Here is a 16,724-nt window from a genome sequence, read left to right as displayed (position 1 = left end):
AACCCAGGCCTGACAGTGTGAGGGCAGATTGGGATAAGTGAATCCATGAGTGAGTGGGTGACACATACTACATGAGGGGTTTATAGTGTGGGAGTTCATACTGGGCATGACATGTACCCATTACACAAATATCCATTCTGTACATATTCTACATATACTTCTTCTCTCCTAAGCTCCTTGAGGGTGTCAATCTGTTTTTGATTAGCTTATCCCAGTACCTAGAATATAAATAATAAATGCATGGTGATAGCTTAATTGTAGCTATGCACTTCTGCCATAAGTTGCCAATGCTTCTCATGGTGGTAGAGGAAGGAAAATCCCTTCCTCCCTTCACTCCTCACCATGTGGCTATACTTTTGAAGAAAGCACAAGGGAAAAAAGTAAAGAGTGAATACTCAAAAGGTGAACACCTCCAAGAGTGATACAGGGTTGCATGCTTTGATAGGCTATGAATAGTGGTGATTAATCCGTCAATCACTGTGTCCCACCTGTTGCTTTTAAATTATGGCCCAGGACCTATGATTTCACCATTTTGATTGGGAAACTTCTCTTATTTGGGAAAGGACTATAATCTATAATCTTATCAGATTAATTAAGGAACTTCCTACACCTCTCCTCCACCCCATATCATTTCAACACAACCTTATAACAGCCCCATCAGACAAGACTACACTTACAGAAGGGGAGACTGAGGTTGAAAGAGTACACAGTTAGTTAGCCACAGGTAAGAACTCATGCTTCTTTGCCCAGTACTCCATTATATTGACCTGAAGTAATTACTTATGTAGTATCTAAGTTTCCTGACTTCTTGTCCATTTGCTTTGTTACTTGAGCCAGGTAGGCCCAATTCTAATTGTCCAGTGTTGTGGGTATACATATTCTTCACATTCCGCTCCTTTTTCAGAATGTGGTCTTATTTTCTCCTTCTCTGTTACATTTTTCTCAGCCCTTTTCATATTCATAGGATTTCTCACATAATCCTAGGATTTAAGGCTAGAAGAGATCTTAAGAGTTTATTTAGTCCCATCTTCTCATTTCATAGAAGAAGGAACTGAGGCCCGGAAGAGTTAAGGAATTTACTTAAGGTCACACAGGTAGTAAATGGCAGAGTCCTCATTTATGACCTGATCCTCTGATTCCAAATCCAAGGCTCTTTCCACTGTACTACCCTTGTCTTCATCTTACTACCCCATACAGGGAGCCAAGATGTATATGCATGGGAGTGATCATATAAAAAATTGGGTACTGCAATTCTAAAAAGTGGGGCATCATGGCTCTGAAGATATGCGCAGCATTGCTGCTACTGAATGAAAATGATGCATAGTCCGGCTTCTACAGTTGTTACAGGCACCATTCGGTTTCCCTCGCTCACCTCTTGCCACCTTTTTTTTGCTTGCATTAAGTTACACAGTCTTATCTTGGGGGGAAGAAATTATGTCTATTCTTAGGCTTGGCCAATCTTAGGATCTTTGAAGCATACTTTCTCAGATATGTTACTGGCGTTATCATAAATTAAAAAACCAGTTAGTTCTTCAGATGCATTGTAAACAGAGATAGCCATTAGCCACTATGGTGAAAGTGAAACGCAGATGCCCAAATAGTAATCGAGTCCAGCTCTTGATAATCACCAGGGGCCAGATCTCAATTCTTGTGTGTCTCATGACTTCTTTCCATTGCTTTCACAGGAAGGAAATGGGACTACGAGTAGTGCAGTATGGAATGAGAGCCTCCCTTCAGAAACCCACATTTTCACCCCAGCTGTGTCAAAACGCATAGATCTGCCAAAATTGTCCAGGGCATGCATCTCCTTTGGAGAGTCCTTTGAACCATTTCCTGTTTCTGATCTCCTTAGAAATCCCCAGAGAAAAACTTCCCTATGAGCAATCTTGTCACTTCTGCCTCTCAATTCCATCTGTAAACAGGAAGTGGAGACTGACAGAAATAGAAAATAATAGTCAAAATAGCTCCTAAGAAATCATCTTTTTTTTCCTTCTAAAACTCATTGCAATTAGCATGTGGCTAAAGGGCATAAGCAGAGGTGGCTTGGTGAATAGAACACTAGGTCTGGAGTCAGGAAGACCTGAGTTCAAATGTGGTCTCACACTTACTACCTGTGTGACCCTGGGCAAGTCGCTTCAGCTCTAGGAAATGGAAAACCACTCCAGTATCTTTGCCAAGAAAACCCCATAGACAGCATTGTTGTGATGTGGTCCATGGGGAGTGGAAGAGTTGTATACGACTTAATGATAATGACAGAGCTATGAGGGATGGTTTCCTTTGATATAAGCTCTCTCAAAGCCTTAATAATAAACAAAGTGAAAAGGTATAATTAAGTTGCCACTAGGCACAATGCAAAGTACTGGGGAACCAAACATCGAACAGAAACTGACCCCTCCTTTAGGAGCTTATACTCTACTGAAGAAGGATACATAAGTAAATGCAAGACATATGTAAAATAACTATAAGGTAAAGGAGGACACTAACCTCTGGGGAAATCAGGAATGGTCTCTTGGAGTTAAGATCTGAAGGGACTTAGAGCTTCGAAACAGAGGAGATGAGGGAGAAGAAAATTCTAGGCATGAACATGGAGGTGAAAGATGAGCTGTTTTGTAAGGAGAGCAGCAAGAAGGATAATTTGCTTGGAAGAGGAATTGTGCAGGGATGTATAATCAGTCTGAAAAGATAGCCTGGAGCCAAACTGAGAACCTTCAGGATGTTCCTTGGGGACAAAGGGTATTAGCAATAGGAATGTGCCTAATATCCTTTTTGATACACTAATTCAATTGTATTAAGTTCAATTCAATTAACTAAATTCAATTCAGTCAAACACCAAATAGTACCCACAGCTGTGAAGCAATAAATGTGTTTTCCTTTAGCTTCTGAGATCATCAGAACCCTTTGGTTTCGATTTAAAAAAAAAAAACCAACTAGTTTGATAACAACAACTCCTAAAAATGGGCTCTAGGTAGCACAGTGGATAGAACTCCAGGCCTGGGGGGTCAGGGAGACTCATTTTCCTGAATTCAAATTTGGTCTCAGGTACTGACTAGTTGTGTGACCCTAGGCAAGTCACTTAACACTCTTTGCTTCAGTTTTCTCATCTGTAAAATGAGTTGGAGAAGGAAATGGCAAAATACTCCTTTGTTTTTGCCAGGAAAACCCCAAATAGGGTCCCAAAGAATCAGATAAAATTGAAAGTACTGAACAGCAACGAAGACCTCTCTCTCTCTCTGTCTCTGTCTCTGTCTCTGTCTCTTTATCTCTCTGTCTCACTCTGTCTCTCTGTCTCTCTCTATCGCTCTCTGTCTCTGTCTCTGTCTCTGTCTCTGTCTCTCTCTCTCTCCTGAGATTTGTTGTCACATTTACAACGTCCTGATGGGCATTTATACTTGCTGTCACTTTACACTCATCATGTCCCAAACTAAACTCATCATTCAAGTCAATATCATAAAATTTTCTAGAACCTACTACGTACAAGATTAAACATATAGATACTTATGGAACAATAGCACATAACGAGTGCATTGAAAATCATGGAAACCTACACTGAGAAGAAACAAGAACATTCTAAAAGTATTTGAAGAGTTGTCGTGTAGAAGAGGGGTCACGACCTGGCTTTGCTTGGTCATGAAGGACCAATGTGGAGAAGTTGTAGAGATAACTTTGTGCTAACATATGGATTAAAAAAAACTTCTTAAAAGTTAAGAGTGTCCTCAAATAGAATGAACCTTCCTATCTTTGGAAGTAATAAAAAAGGCTGATGTCCTCTTTTTAAGGAATACTGTCAGTGGTGTCAAATATCCATCTCAGAGCCACATGCAGCCCACCAAACTCCTGAGTGAGGCTTGAACCAGAATAAAATGTAATTGGGAAACATTTAACAAAATAAATGAAAGTACAAGAAAACACAGTTACATATTCAAACTAAGTCAAATACAAACTAAGTTAATACACATGGCCTGTGGGGATGTGAGTTTGACACAGTTTGTTGCAGGTGAGATTCATCATTTTAGATGAGGTTTGGACAAGATAACCTCTAGAGTTCTTTCCAATCCTGTAGTTCTGATTCTGTGTTCATATTAGGGATATATAGTAAACAGATGATACAGTCCAGCTGAACTTCTTTTCTTAAACTGATGCCTTTGGTTACAATTATACCTTTCTTTTCTCACATTTTTAAGTAATTTCTGACTACATGAGTTCAATGTGGTCATCCTCATTACTACAGTTTGGGAAAATATCTTGTATAGTTACCATTACAGAATTTTGCTTGGTCTTAATCTATTAAATAAGGATGAATGGATTTACTGATTTCAAGGACTTCCCTTTGAGGAAATCATGGTCCCAAAGCTCATTTAGTCATTGACTATCCAACTGGTCTTCCACTAACTTGGCAAAGGATCTGAGCATCACTGGTATTCCATGTAAGATGGTACATGTATACCATCTAAGCAATGAACATTTTTAATCTTTTTCATAAAATATAGGTATGCTCTGGGAATTAATTCTATTATATACAATGATATCAACACCATGACCATATATAGCAGCCAGTGTGATCTTAATAATTTTCCATCATTCTTTCCTATATATATACACGCACACATATGTGTGACTAATAGACTGACTTGATACTGTTTAGTAGAAATCTAAGGCTCTCCCCAGTAAATCTGTAACTGGGGAAGGAGTTTTATCCATTCCAGTAGCAGTGAAACCAGAGAATGAATTTTTGGTGAATAAGACTTGGATTGAAATTAGTATTCATAAAACAGTATACTTTAAGAATCTGTGAAGTGCAAGTACATCATTCAATCATGGATATTACAACACCACTCTCCCTTAATGGACTGTCTTCATGAGTTGTTACGACTAAAAAAAATCCATTAATGAGTGGCCAGTCTCCAGGTGATAAACCTCTCTTAATATAGGTACACTGGTCTTCAGATGACAAACATACTGCTTATTGACAGTTCTGTATGAAAAATTCTAATATGTTAGCAAAAAGTTGTTGTTGTTCAGTTGCGTCTGACTCTTTGTGACCCCATTTGGGGTTTTCTTGTCAAAGACACTGGGGTGGTTTGTCATTTCCTTCTCTAGTTCATTTACAGAAGAGAAACTAAGGCAAATAGGGTGAAGTGACTTGCCCAAGATCACACAGCTAATTAGCATCTGAGGCCTGATTTAAGTCAAGTTTTTCTGACTCCAGACCCAGTTACCTATCTGCCCTAGCAAAAATCAGAGTGGCTCAAATTATAATACAGAGACACAAGAAAATAGAGATAGATTCTGGCCACCAGTAATCAGTGCTGCCTTTATCTAGGCCACAGGTTACCACATCTAATATTTTCAAATAAAGCTCCAATTTCAAATATGGAAAGGCAATTATCAAGGTCTTCAAGAGGATTTTCAGAACAGGAACATATAAGTCCTTTTTTCCTAGGCTAAGGATCGAAACAAAAACCAGCCATCAATGACAGGGTTACACTTTTTCACAGACAAATATCCTTGAAACTAATACATCTTTATTACAAAAGAGTGAAGAGTTCATGGAAGAAGAGATTTAATTTAGGAGATTAAAGTATCTTTCTTTTATATTTTGTATTGGTCAAATTACTCAAGAACTTCAGATGGCAAACTGGGATAAAAATTTGGACATTTTATCAAAACTGAAGGAGGCTTGCCAAACAGGGAAACTATAAACAGTCACATTGGTCAAACATCTGTTCTTAAAGTGAACATCTGTCTTAAATTCATTACTTTGGAGGTCATCTAAATTCCCTTGAAGTCATACATAGAATTGGATATGGAGTCAGACTGAATTAAAATCCAGCCTCTGGTGACCAGAAGCAAGTCACTTAACTCAGAGACCTAGCTATATAATGGAGATTAAGACACCTTAGTATTTACCTTGATAGGTTTTTTTGTTTTTGTTTTGGAGAGTATTTAGAGAGATAATGCATATAAATCAATTTGCTGGACTTAAAAAATTATATAAATATTTTAATATTTATTTGATATTTAATATTTTAATTGTTGTGCTTGAGAGAAGTGATAGACTGGTTCATTCCTTTCAGCCCTTTGAGTCTGAGACTTTTCCCATACTAAGGATGCCATAAAAGTAAAGTGAAAATGTTATATTGCAAATCTTCAAGTGAAGTAACTGCCTAACCAGTATCTCCATTGCTCTGCCCTGTTCTGGCTTCTTCTTCCCTCACTCTGGCTAACTTTTGGACTTGACCTAGCTTTTCTGAAAACCTTTTTCTCAGTTTATCCTCTGGCATTCTGCCTTGACACCCAACCTGCTTTCCTGACTTCCTGACATTTCAGATCTTGGGATTCCTTCTTCTGATTTTTGGTTCTTTCTCAGGCACCATCAACAGGCTCCTTCTCAGGATTTTAATCTCCTAGAGACCAAGCCCTGTTATTCCTCATATATCCAGTTCTAACAATGAATATAAACTACATTATATAGATTCTATATTATAAAAGCCTATAAAGTTGTGAAATATGTGTGTGGCCAAATGATCAGTTTAAAGGTAATCACAGGGCTTTGCACACAGAAAGAGTTTAATAAATGTTTTTTCATTCATTCATTCACTCATTCAATTGTCCTCAGACTAGGCAGAAAGCTGAAACAATCGTTTTTATCTTTTTTGGAAAGAAGATGCAATTCCCAAGGGATTTAAGTCTTAGAGTGATTTTATTCTAGCGATTTTCACCTGAAACATGCTTGCTCCCCTAGTTGAATCATTACTTCCAGGACAAATTAATGTAGTGGAATAGCTATGAAGGGTTTTTTGCCTTAGGAATGATTATGAAATATAACTATAACTGGAGTCTATCAAAAGAAAAAAGCTTTTCTCCCTCTTATTAACTTAGAGACCATGTATTTCAGGTTGTATTGATTTTTGTCCTAGAGAAACTTGTTTCTTACTATGTACAGTATAATCCTTTTTAAAGATTACTACTAACCTGCACAGTTTAGCTATTCTAGAAAAACATCAGTTAGTGTAATTGATTTTTTAGCTGGCACACAGCAAGGTCTGTTCTACCATAAGTGATTAAATGAGCAGGAACTAATGGTGAACAAAGAAACATGTGAGTTCTGCCAAGCAGTGGCAATAGTGGGAAGATGTCTGGACGTGGACTCAGAGGACCCTATGATCTTGAAAACCCGAGGTGTTGGCTCTGCCATTTACTATTTGTATGAGGCAAATCATCTCACCTCTTTCACCTTAAATTCAGAGATGATTAGTACCACAAGGAAATCAGCACTTGGTCATGAGGCCAACAATACTTGTGTTAGTGTAGGAAGTTTTTATAAGGATCAATTGTGCTAATAGGATCTTTTCTCAACCCTCATCTTCTTTGAACTCTACACTGTTAATCCCCCTTTCCCGCTGGATGACAAGGTTCTCTTCTGGTTCTCCTCTTATCAATTTGTTCCTTTTTAGTCTCCTTTGCTGCTTCTTTATCCATCCCTGTCATGCCCAACAACAGGGCTCTGTCCTGGGGCCTCTCCTCTTTTCACTCTATGCTATCTTACATGGTGATCTAATTAGCCATTGGGGATTCAATTATCATCCCTATGCAGATGGCTCTTAGATCTATATACCCATCCACAGTCTTTCCCCTGAGTTATAGTATATTACCAACTGCCTCTTGGACATCTCAAAGTGAATGTCCTGTAAAGCATCTCAGACTCAATTCAACATGTTGGCTTGGACTCAAAAGTCCCAAACAGAACTCATTACCTTCCTACCTAAATCTTCCCTTCTTCCTAATTTTTTTTATTGCTATTGAAAACACTACAGTCCTTCCAGTCACCCAGGACCACCACCTGGCACAGTGCCTACCACAAAGTACTTAACAAATGTTTCTGACCTTGGAATAATCCTTGGCTCCTCATTCTCAACTCATCCCATCTATTCAGTCTTGCTGTTCCTACCTTCGCATTAGTTTTCATTTAGGTCCCTTTCTCTTCATTCACATAGCAGCTCCCCTAATTCAAGCCCTCCTCATTACTAATACAATGGCCATTTAACTAGTCTCCCTTCATCCCCTACTCAGTAGCCAAAGTAATTTTTCTTAAGTGTATTATCACCTCCTTTCTCCCCACCATCCCCTGCCCCCAGCTACTCAATAAAGTTCAGTGGCTCCCTATTACTCCAGGAGCAAACCCTCTGTTCGTCATTAAAGCTCTTTATAACCTGGCTTCTTTCTAGTCTCCTTACACTTTAGTCCCCTGCATGAACTCTACCATCAGATGTAACTGTCAATCTGGAGTATGTTCGCTCCTCATTGCCACCTCCAAGTTTCTTAGCTCCCTTTAAGACTCAGCCTAAATCCCACATTGTGTTGGAGTCCTTTTCTGGTCTTCCCACAGTTAGATCTTTCCTTCTTAGATTACCTTTCATAGATCTTGCATGTGCCTAGTTGTTTACAGGTAGCCTTCTCCATTGGAATGTAAGATCCTTGAGGACAGGGACCATGTGTTTTGTCTTTCTTTGCATCCTCAGCATTTAGCATAGTGTCTGGTCCATAGTAAGCACTTAATAAATGTTTGGCTAATTAATGTATAGAAAGTGCTTTATAATCTCTATATATGTTAATTACATAACAGCTAATTTATATGACATTTTATAAAACATTTTTATTATTGGTATTATCCATATTATTTATTATTATAAATACTATTATGGATGGATATGCTATTAGTATCCACAAGCATTTAAGATGTTTTCCTAAGGGTAGGTTTAAAATCAAGAGGACTTTGGAATGCAAAAGACCATAAAGGCTAATGAGATCTAGGGCAACAAATGACTTATCATTATTCTTTTCAATGGGCAGATAGGTGGTATAGTGGATAGTGCTGGGCCTGGAATGAGGAAGACCTGAGTTCAAATGTGACTTCAGATACTTACTAGCTGTGTGACTGTGGGCAAGTCACTTAACATCTGGCTGCTTCAGTGTTCTCAACTGTAAAATAGAGATAATAATAGCAAATGCCTCACAGGGCTGTTGTGAAGATTAATTTGATGATAATAATAAGGCATTATAATTATATATATAATTATAACACAGTGCCTGGAACATAATAGGCACCGAATAAATGCATATTCCCTTCCCTCTAGATGTCAGAGATCTCATTTCTGTCTCTGATCTTTTTACTGTGCTTGTCTCTGTGTCTCTGTTTCCCCCCAGAATTTTCTCTAAAACATGAACTCTCTCTGTTCTCTGCTGTATTAAGCTGCTTATGTGCAGATACTTATCCAATCATGTGCGTGGTAACTTGTCTACTGCGGTGTTCTCTGCATGGCTGTCATTCTTAGATAGTGACTTCTGGAAGGCAGGCTCAGTGTATCACAGGATTCAGATAGGTACTTAATGAAGAAGGCATTTTATTAAGTAGGAAGACCACTAACTTTTTAATTATAAGACCTACTGTGCAGATCAGACTCCACCACTTCTCAGTTGAATGACCCTAAGAGAAGTTCTTTAGAATGGATGTTTCCTTATTTATAAAATGGGAGTGAATGCTGTGGAGAGAGTATGACGTAGTAGATAGAAAAAAAGTTGGCCTCAAATTCAGGACTGACTGTGTGACCCTAGGAAAGTCATTTAACATCTCTGCTTCAGGCAACTCTAAGACTTGAATCATCAGAGTGGATAACTTTTGCCATGGGAGAGGGAGTTTTCTCACTAGGAGTTCCCTCTATCAATGAAGTCTGATCCTTCCCTGCCCTTCCCTCCCCTTCCCCCCAGTGAGGGGTGGGGGTAATTCAGGAAAAAAATAGTTTCTCCTCTAGTCAGATTATTGTGACAGTCCAGGCTTGCTCTAAACCAAGATGCCTCCTTAGAACAGAAATACCAGTATCATTCATGGGATCTTTCTGGCATAATAATGCCTTACCTCTCAATGAAAGCTCTTCTTGTCTCCCACTGAATTTTTGATAGGATACAACAGAACTAACTTTCTCATTAAGCAAGCTTTAATGTGATAACCCTCCTCAGTGTCATTCTCTGGAACAAAAAACAATTGTGCAAGCTTAGCTCTCTGAAGGGTGAGTCTCTGCTGCTGATACAATTGTGTATGTACACGTGTGGACTTGCATCCTCACGCATCCCCTGATACGCTGACATGAGCTAGCCTGCTCTCTGTGGGTAGGAGTGATTGGGGAAGGGAAAGTGGTGGGGAGGCTCATCATTTATACTGGCATCACACTTCACAGTGGTTTTTATTGGGTATTCTTAAATGAATTCAGCCAAAGTTTTACAAGAAGCAGAGAGACAGTCTAGTACAAAGCCAGGCTTTGTAGGAAAGGTAACTGCAAGTTTGGGTCAGGTACAAGGAAACCAGGTCCTGGCTCAATAAATAAGCATGATCTTAGCTTTTCATAGTTTACTGAAAGTTGATGCTCACCTAGAGTCAGGAAGACTCATTTTCCAAAGTTCAAATCTAGCTTCTGACCTGTGAGACTCTGGGCAAGTCAACTTACCCTGTTTGCCTCAGTTTCTTCATCTGTAAAATGAACTGGAGAAGGAAATGACAAACTACTCCAGTGTCTTTGCCAAGAAAACCCTAAATAGGGTCACAAAGAATTAAACGGACTGAAATGACTGAACAACAAAAAAAAGGTGGTGAAGACTATTAAATTCTTGTCATGGGGGGCTCTTTTTTATTTCTTTTAATTGCTTTCACTTCATCTAAAATGACTTCCTGTAAGGGAGTTTTTTCAGTCTCTCAAGGGAGGATAGTCATATTTAAATTTAATAAACAAACATTTATTAAGGACCTGGTATCCTCAGGCACATAAGAAACTCCTCCCCCTCTATAAATAAACAAAATAGTGCCCTGCCCACAGGGAATTGATATTCTTGCTTCAAGCAGGGGAAATTTCTTAAGTAGTTTAAACTTCTGCATCTTTTATTCTTAATTCCTCCCACCACCCAGGACCTCTCTAAACTCCTCATTTTACAAATGAGGAAAAATGAGTCCCAAAGAGGTGACTTGCCTCGAGTGAAAGAGCTAGTAAGTGCCTAAGGCAGGATTGATTGACTAAATCCAGTACTCAAGACCTGGTTGTAGAATTACTATCTCTTTCCTAGGCTAATTGAAAGTTTGTCATACATACTTGATCCCTACTTGAACCTAATTACATAGGTTCATATTTTAACTAACTCTGTGGACAATTTGCCTCCTCAGAACTTGATCCTGTCCCAGGACATTTCAGTATCTACACTACACAAACATGACAATATGAATGCTAGTCTTAGACAATGTCAAAGTTCTATGTTTAAGAAAAGATCCTGCATAGTCCAAACTAATCATTTGGTACTGGGACAATTATCAAGGTTTCCAACAGGATTCTGGGTTCACTGGACTTCCGGCTCTCCTTCCTCCAGAAAAGCTATAGGAAATGGAACATTCAGAAAACTTAATATTGGATCCTGAACTTGTAAGTTGCATTAGGGATGTTAGGAAAGTTCCATCAGGCTAATGCCAGTCAAAGAATAGATACCATATAATTTAAGAAATTAATGGATGGGTTTCTTCAGTGAGTTTTTAAAAATACTTCTGAATTAATTATTCTGGGAGAGTTTTATCTTCATGGATGCACTGTTTTGGGTCTACTCTACATACAGACATAGAGAAGGTTTCTTTTGTGGAGTTATTTGGAACAGAGAGTTAGTGATGAGTAGCCTTCCTTCCTTTATTTTGTTCTCCTTTGAAAGTGATAACCATACCCTTTCCCACACATCACATAGGTAGACTTTGTCAATTTCCAGTCTCTGTTATCTTACATAGCTTTTCCATACATATCTGATTTAATTTGCTTATACTAATAGGAAAGACAGGTAAAGATTGGATCTATGATGACCCTAGTGAGGAACTCTATCAATATAGGTTGGCACCTTCTCTGCAACTTAGAGAGTGACCAAGAACACAGAGATATTAAATGCCTAACCCATGGTCACACAGTTAGTATGTGTTAGAGGCAGAACTTGAACTCAGGTCTTCAAGCGTAGCCCTTTATTCATTATGCCATACTGCCTCTATTTCCCAAGGATTCTGGGACATTTCCTTATAGTAAGGAAGAAATATTAACTCTTCTAAGTTATAAGCAAGGATCACTTAATTTCTGGAATCAGTGATATATAATCCTAATACAATAATAGCTTGCATTACTATAGAATTTTGAAGCTTTCAGAATACTTTTTCTCAAACTATATTATTAGGTTCTAACAGTTACTGTGTAAGGTAATAGTCTTCCCATTTTACAGATGAAGAAACTTGAGTCCCTAAGTCTGCTGACTCAGGTCAGTGCTTATTCTAATACATCATGATGCTCCCTGAAAGAGTTAATGTGCTTATCTAAATGCTTATTCTGGGATAACTTGGTCTTTGGGAAGTCTGAAGCTCATTAAATAGAAAAGAAAAGAGAAGCATATGGAAAGTTAACACTAATGTGGCATTTGTGAGGTCTTATGAGCAAAGCCACTCCTCCACTATTCCAACCCCTATGGGCTGCTTATTTCTCCAGTTGTGAGTGAACCAAGCCTGCTGTATTTACTGTCCTTGTTTACTAATCTCCAGAGTATTGAAATAGCAATCAAGCAAGCTCTCAAGTCCAAGTTATGTGATGAAACAACAGTAGCTACATATTTCCAGGTGCACTGAACACAGCCCTGCTAGATTCTTGGCACAGTGAGCAGGTTTGGTATTTGTCTGTGGCTTCAGTTTCTCCCATCTGTCTGGAAATTCACATCTGGCCCCATAAAATTGCTCTTATAGCTCAGCAGAAGCCAATGAGATCTGCTTTCCATCAAGGAGGGATTTCTTTTGGCCAGGGACAGCTGTTCAGCTGGAAAACTTGTTACTATTGTTTTGTCTGAATTGGAGGTCTTTAAGTAAGAATTGGAACTTCATGGTGGACATACTCAGTTCACTACTTCTAAGTTTGGCAAATTTTAAAGTTCAATCCAGATCTGATTTTCATTTTCAACCTGTAGTCTGAAAGCAAGCATCAGTAAGACTTTCCAGTCTAGGAGATACTTTTGAGTCTATACACGTATTTCAATGTGAGGTATGTTCTCAGTTAAGGACAAGCTGAGGCCATATTCTAAAGGACAGAATATTCCCACTTAATCATTAAACTAACTAACTTTTTCTCTCTGTCTCTCTCTTTCTGTCTGTCTCTCTCTGTCTCGGAAGGAAGAAACTGGGACCTGCTCAGAGACACTTATTATTAAAAGTTCTGGGTCCCCAGACTAAAGGATTCAGGTCCATTGGACACAGTTTGGTCACATATTTGGCCCAGAAAAAAACAGGACATAGTAACCAAATTTAACATCTTTAAAACAGAGAAGATACATAGTTTAGTACAGTGTTTCCCAATATTCTTACACTTAACACTTATAGTTAAACTTTTACCTTTTTACAATCTGAAAAGTCACTGAGGAGCCCAAAGATATTTTTGTCTATGTGAATTCTATCTTTTGATATTTGTCATAGTAGAAAATATTGATAATAATTGCTAGCATTTATGCAGTACTTTGAGATTTTGCAAAACACTTTACAAGTATTATCGCATTTTATCCTCATAACCACTCTGGGAGTGCTAATATTAGCAGCAGCATTTTACAGATGAGGAAACTGAGACAGACAGAAGTGAAGTGATTTATTCTGGGTCATTTATCTAGTTAGTGTCTGAGGCCAGATTTGAACTTAGGACTTCGTGATTCTAGGTCCAGTGCTCTATCCACTGTGTAAGGAGCTGCCCTACGTCTTACTATTATTATGAAAATAATTTTAACCTCAGTGATATTCTAAAAAATTCTTAGTGACCCTCAGGGGTCCCTGGACCATACTTTGAAAACCACTTATCTAGTAGATAGAAAGGTGGCTATAATTGGGAGACCTGGGGTCACATTCTGACTCTTACATATACTGGTTCTATGACCACTGGTAAGTCCCTTAACTTCTATGAATCCCTAAAACTTTCAAAGTCTGTGTGAATTGCTAATGTGCATTGGTGGAGGGTGTTTCCACAGTAGGAATCCCCTAATAAAATCACAGGTCTGAATTAATAATAATAACATAAAAGAAATAGTTATGAGAAAACCTGCATGTAGGGTGACCATAAGTAACACATTTTCCAGAGAAGTCTGAATCTCAGGAAAATCAAATGTACTTTTAACAAGGCTTTACAACAAAAGTACTATCTTCTGTCAGACCATGTGTCCCTAATTTTTGATTTGTAAAATGAAGGAGGCTATTTCCCTGTTCTTCCTACTCCTATCCTGGAGATAGATACACTTTTAAATTTCTTTCTGTCTCTGATTTTATATCTAAGTGTATTCAGGATATGTTAACCTGAAGTCATCACCGTAAAAATGAGAAGTGGACAGACTGGAAGAAATGCTTAGCGTAGTGACCTACATCTTTCCTACTAAAAAACTAATACCATTTGTGGACAAAATTTCAAAGGGCATTTGAAGATAATTTTTTACATATAAAAATAGAGAAGGAAGCATTTGGCAAATGGAGGGACAAAAGCAGCTATGGAAAAACCATGATGTGAGGATACTAGCAAAAAAAGATTAATATTTAATGGAGCCAGAGAGGATTTTTGGAAAAGATCTGGCTTTGTTGATGTGACAGAGGAGAAGTTAATCAGTTTAACAGACAAGAGGTGTGGGGTTCTAGCTAGGTTTAGCTCTGCTGTTGGGTCACTGTGGGAAAAACTAAGTTTCAGTTTGCTTGTCAGCAAATGGCAAAGGTTGGACTAGATACTTCCCAGGCCTATTATTCTATGAGTCTATGATATTAAATAGTGCCAGTCATTGCCTTTGTGCAAGACATAGCATTTGTTAGAGGAGAGCAGGAGAAGTCAGTTGCACATAGGCTGGTGAATGGTGGGGGAAGACCTTATTTAATATAGGAAACATTTTACAGGGTGCTAAGTGCAAGAATGAAAAGTCCTAGTCTAAGGAGATGACCAGGAAACAGTGTAGGGGTATTAGTTAACAACTTGAGAGTTAATAAAGCATCACTGTTCAACTTTTTGCCATCCAGAAAGTTGAATCCAGTAAGCCACAGTCCCTTGGGAGGCTGTCAAAGGTGGAGAGGGCTAAGAAAATCTTTGTTATACTTAGTACTTTCTAGATGAAGCAGCTAGGTGGTACAGTGGATAGAGGGCTGGGCCTGGGGTCAGGAAGACTCACCTTCTGAGCTTAACTCTGGCCTCAGACATTTACTAGCTGCGTAACTTTGGGCCAGTCACTTCATCCTGTTTGCCTCAGTTTCTTCATCTGTAAAATGAACTGGAGCCTCTGCCTCATGCTGGCTTTGTGACCTTGGACAAATAACTTGACTTTGCACAGAGCCCCAGGCAATTCTGCCAACACTATAAACTGCTGAGCAGGTGCTAATGAGCACTGGTTAGAGGAAGTTTCCTGGTCAACAGACAATTCCCTCTACCCAGGGTTCTTAACCTTGGATCCAAGTCCCTGGATTCATTTAGGGAGGGGAAGGGCATGCCATGAACTAAGATGGAGAAAAAAGATGACATTTTTATTTTCACTAATCTCTAACTGAAATTTAGCATTTCCCTTAATTACATAAAAACATTATTCTAAGAAAGAGTCCATAGACTTCACCAGATTGCCAAAGGGTCTATGGCAACAAAACAAAAACCCAATAACCAACAAAAACCCTGAGAGCTATATGAGTGAAATTACAAGTCCAATTAAAAAAAAATTCCCTTGACTCATTATATTTAGTGTAGTGGTAAGAGCACTGGATTTTGAGTCAGAAGATCTGGGTTAAAATCCTACCACTACTGCACATAATCTATGTTAACTTGGGCAAGTGACAACATCCTTGGGTCTTCGTTTCCTCATTTGTAAAAAGAGGGAGTTGGACTAGATGGCTTCTGTGGTCCCTCTCAGCTCTGAATCTATGACATTACAATCATAGGCCAGGGACAAAGGGGAAGCTAATTTTGATCTTTGTGGTGTGAGAATAATTGATTTATCAAATATTTGTAATTCCATGTTGCATTCTATATTGCAAGGTTATTTCTCAATCATTTATGGGGCTGGGAGTGGTGGTGGTGGGGTACTGGTGACAGTTTGGTGTTGTAGAAATAACACTGACTTTGGGGCCAGAAAACTGGAGTTGAGGGCCCAGTTTTTCCATTATTTCTGTGACCTTGCCCAAGATAATTTTACTTTCTGAGATTTAGTTTGCTCATGTGTAAAATGAATGGTTTTGACTTCATACCTAATCTACTTAAATGGGAAGTATTTTGCATAGATTCTTTCATTTGACCCTAACTTTATAAGGTAGGTGTTATGATTATCCCCATTTTACAGAGGAGAAGACTGAGGTTGAGAGAAGGTCACACAAGGTAGCCTATGTTCACAAACTAGTAATTGTCCCAGGTAAGATTCGAATTCAGGTCTTTTTGGCTCCAAGACCCATTACTCTTTCTACTATGTCCTTTTAGTATGAAATCTGGTAGAAATAAGTTTTACATTTAATATGAGTAAAATTTAAATTTAGAGGTAAAAAAGGACTTTCTGATAGGAAAGAATGTTTAAAATGATCAAGGCAGACTATGAAATGTCCTTCTGGTAATTTTAAAATAGTCTTATCATCTCCTTTGTCTGACCCAACTAAGTCACCTAGGATGCCTTTTCTCAATCTCTTGGTACTA

General features: G+C 38.4%; 1 protein-coding gene across 6 annotated transcripts in view; it reads right to left on the bottom strand.

Moving 5' to 3' along the window:
• Positions 1–16,724, bottom strand: part of PALM2AKAP2 (PALM2 and AKAP2 fusion) — a 536,456-nt gene that overhangs the window by 229,134 nt on the left and 290,598 nt on the right. The window lies entirely within an intron of this gene.

Source organism: Notamacropus eugenii, chromosome 3, assembly GCF_028372415.1.
Source record: "Notamacropus eugenii isolate mMacEug1 chromosome 3, mMacEug1.pri_v2, whole genome shotgun sequence".
Lineage (NCBI taxonomy): Eukaryota > Metazoa > Chordata > Mammalia > Diprotodontia > Macropodidae > Notamacropus > Notamacropus eugenii.
This window is presented reverse-complemented; position numbering and strand designations above follow the sequence as displayed.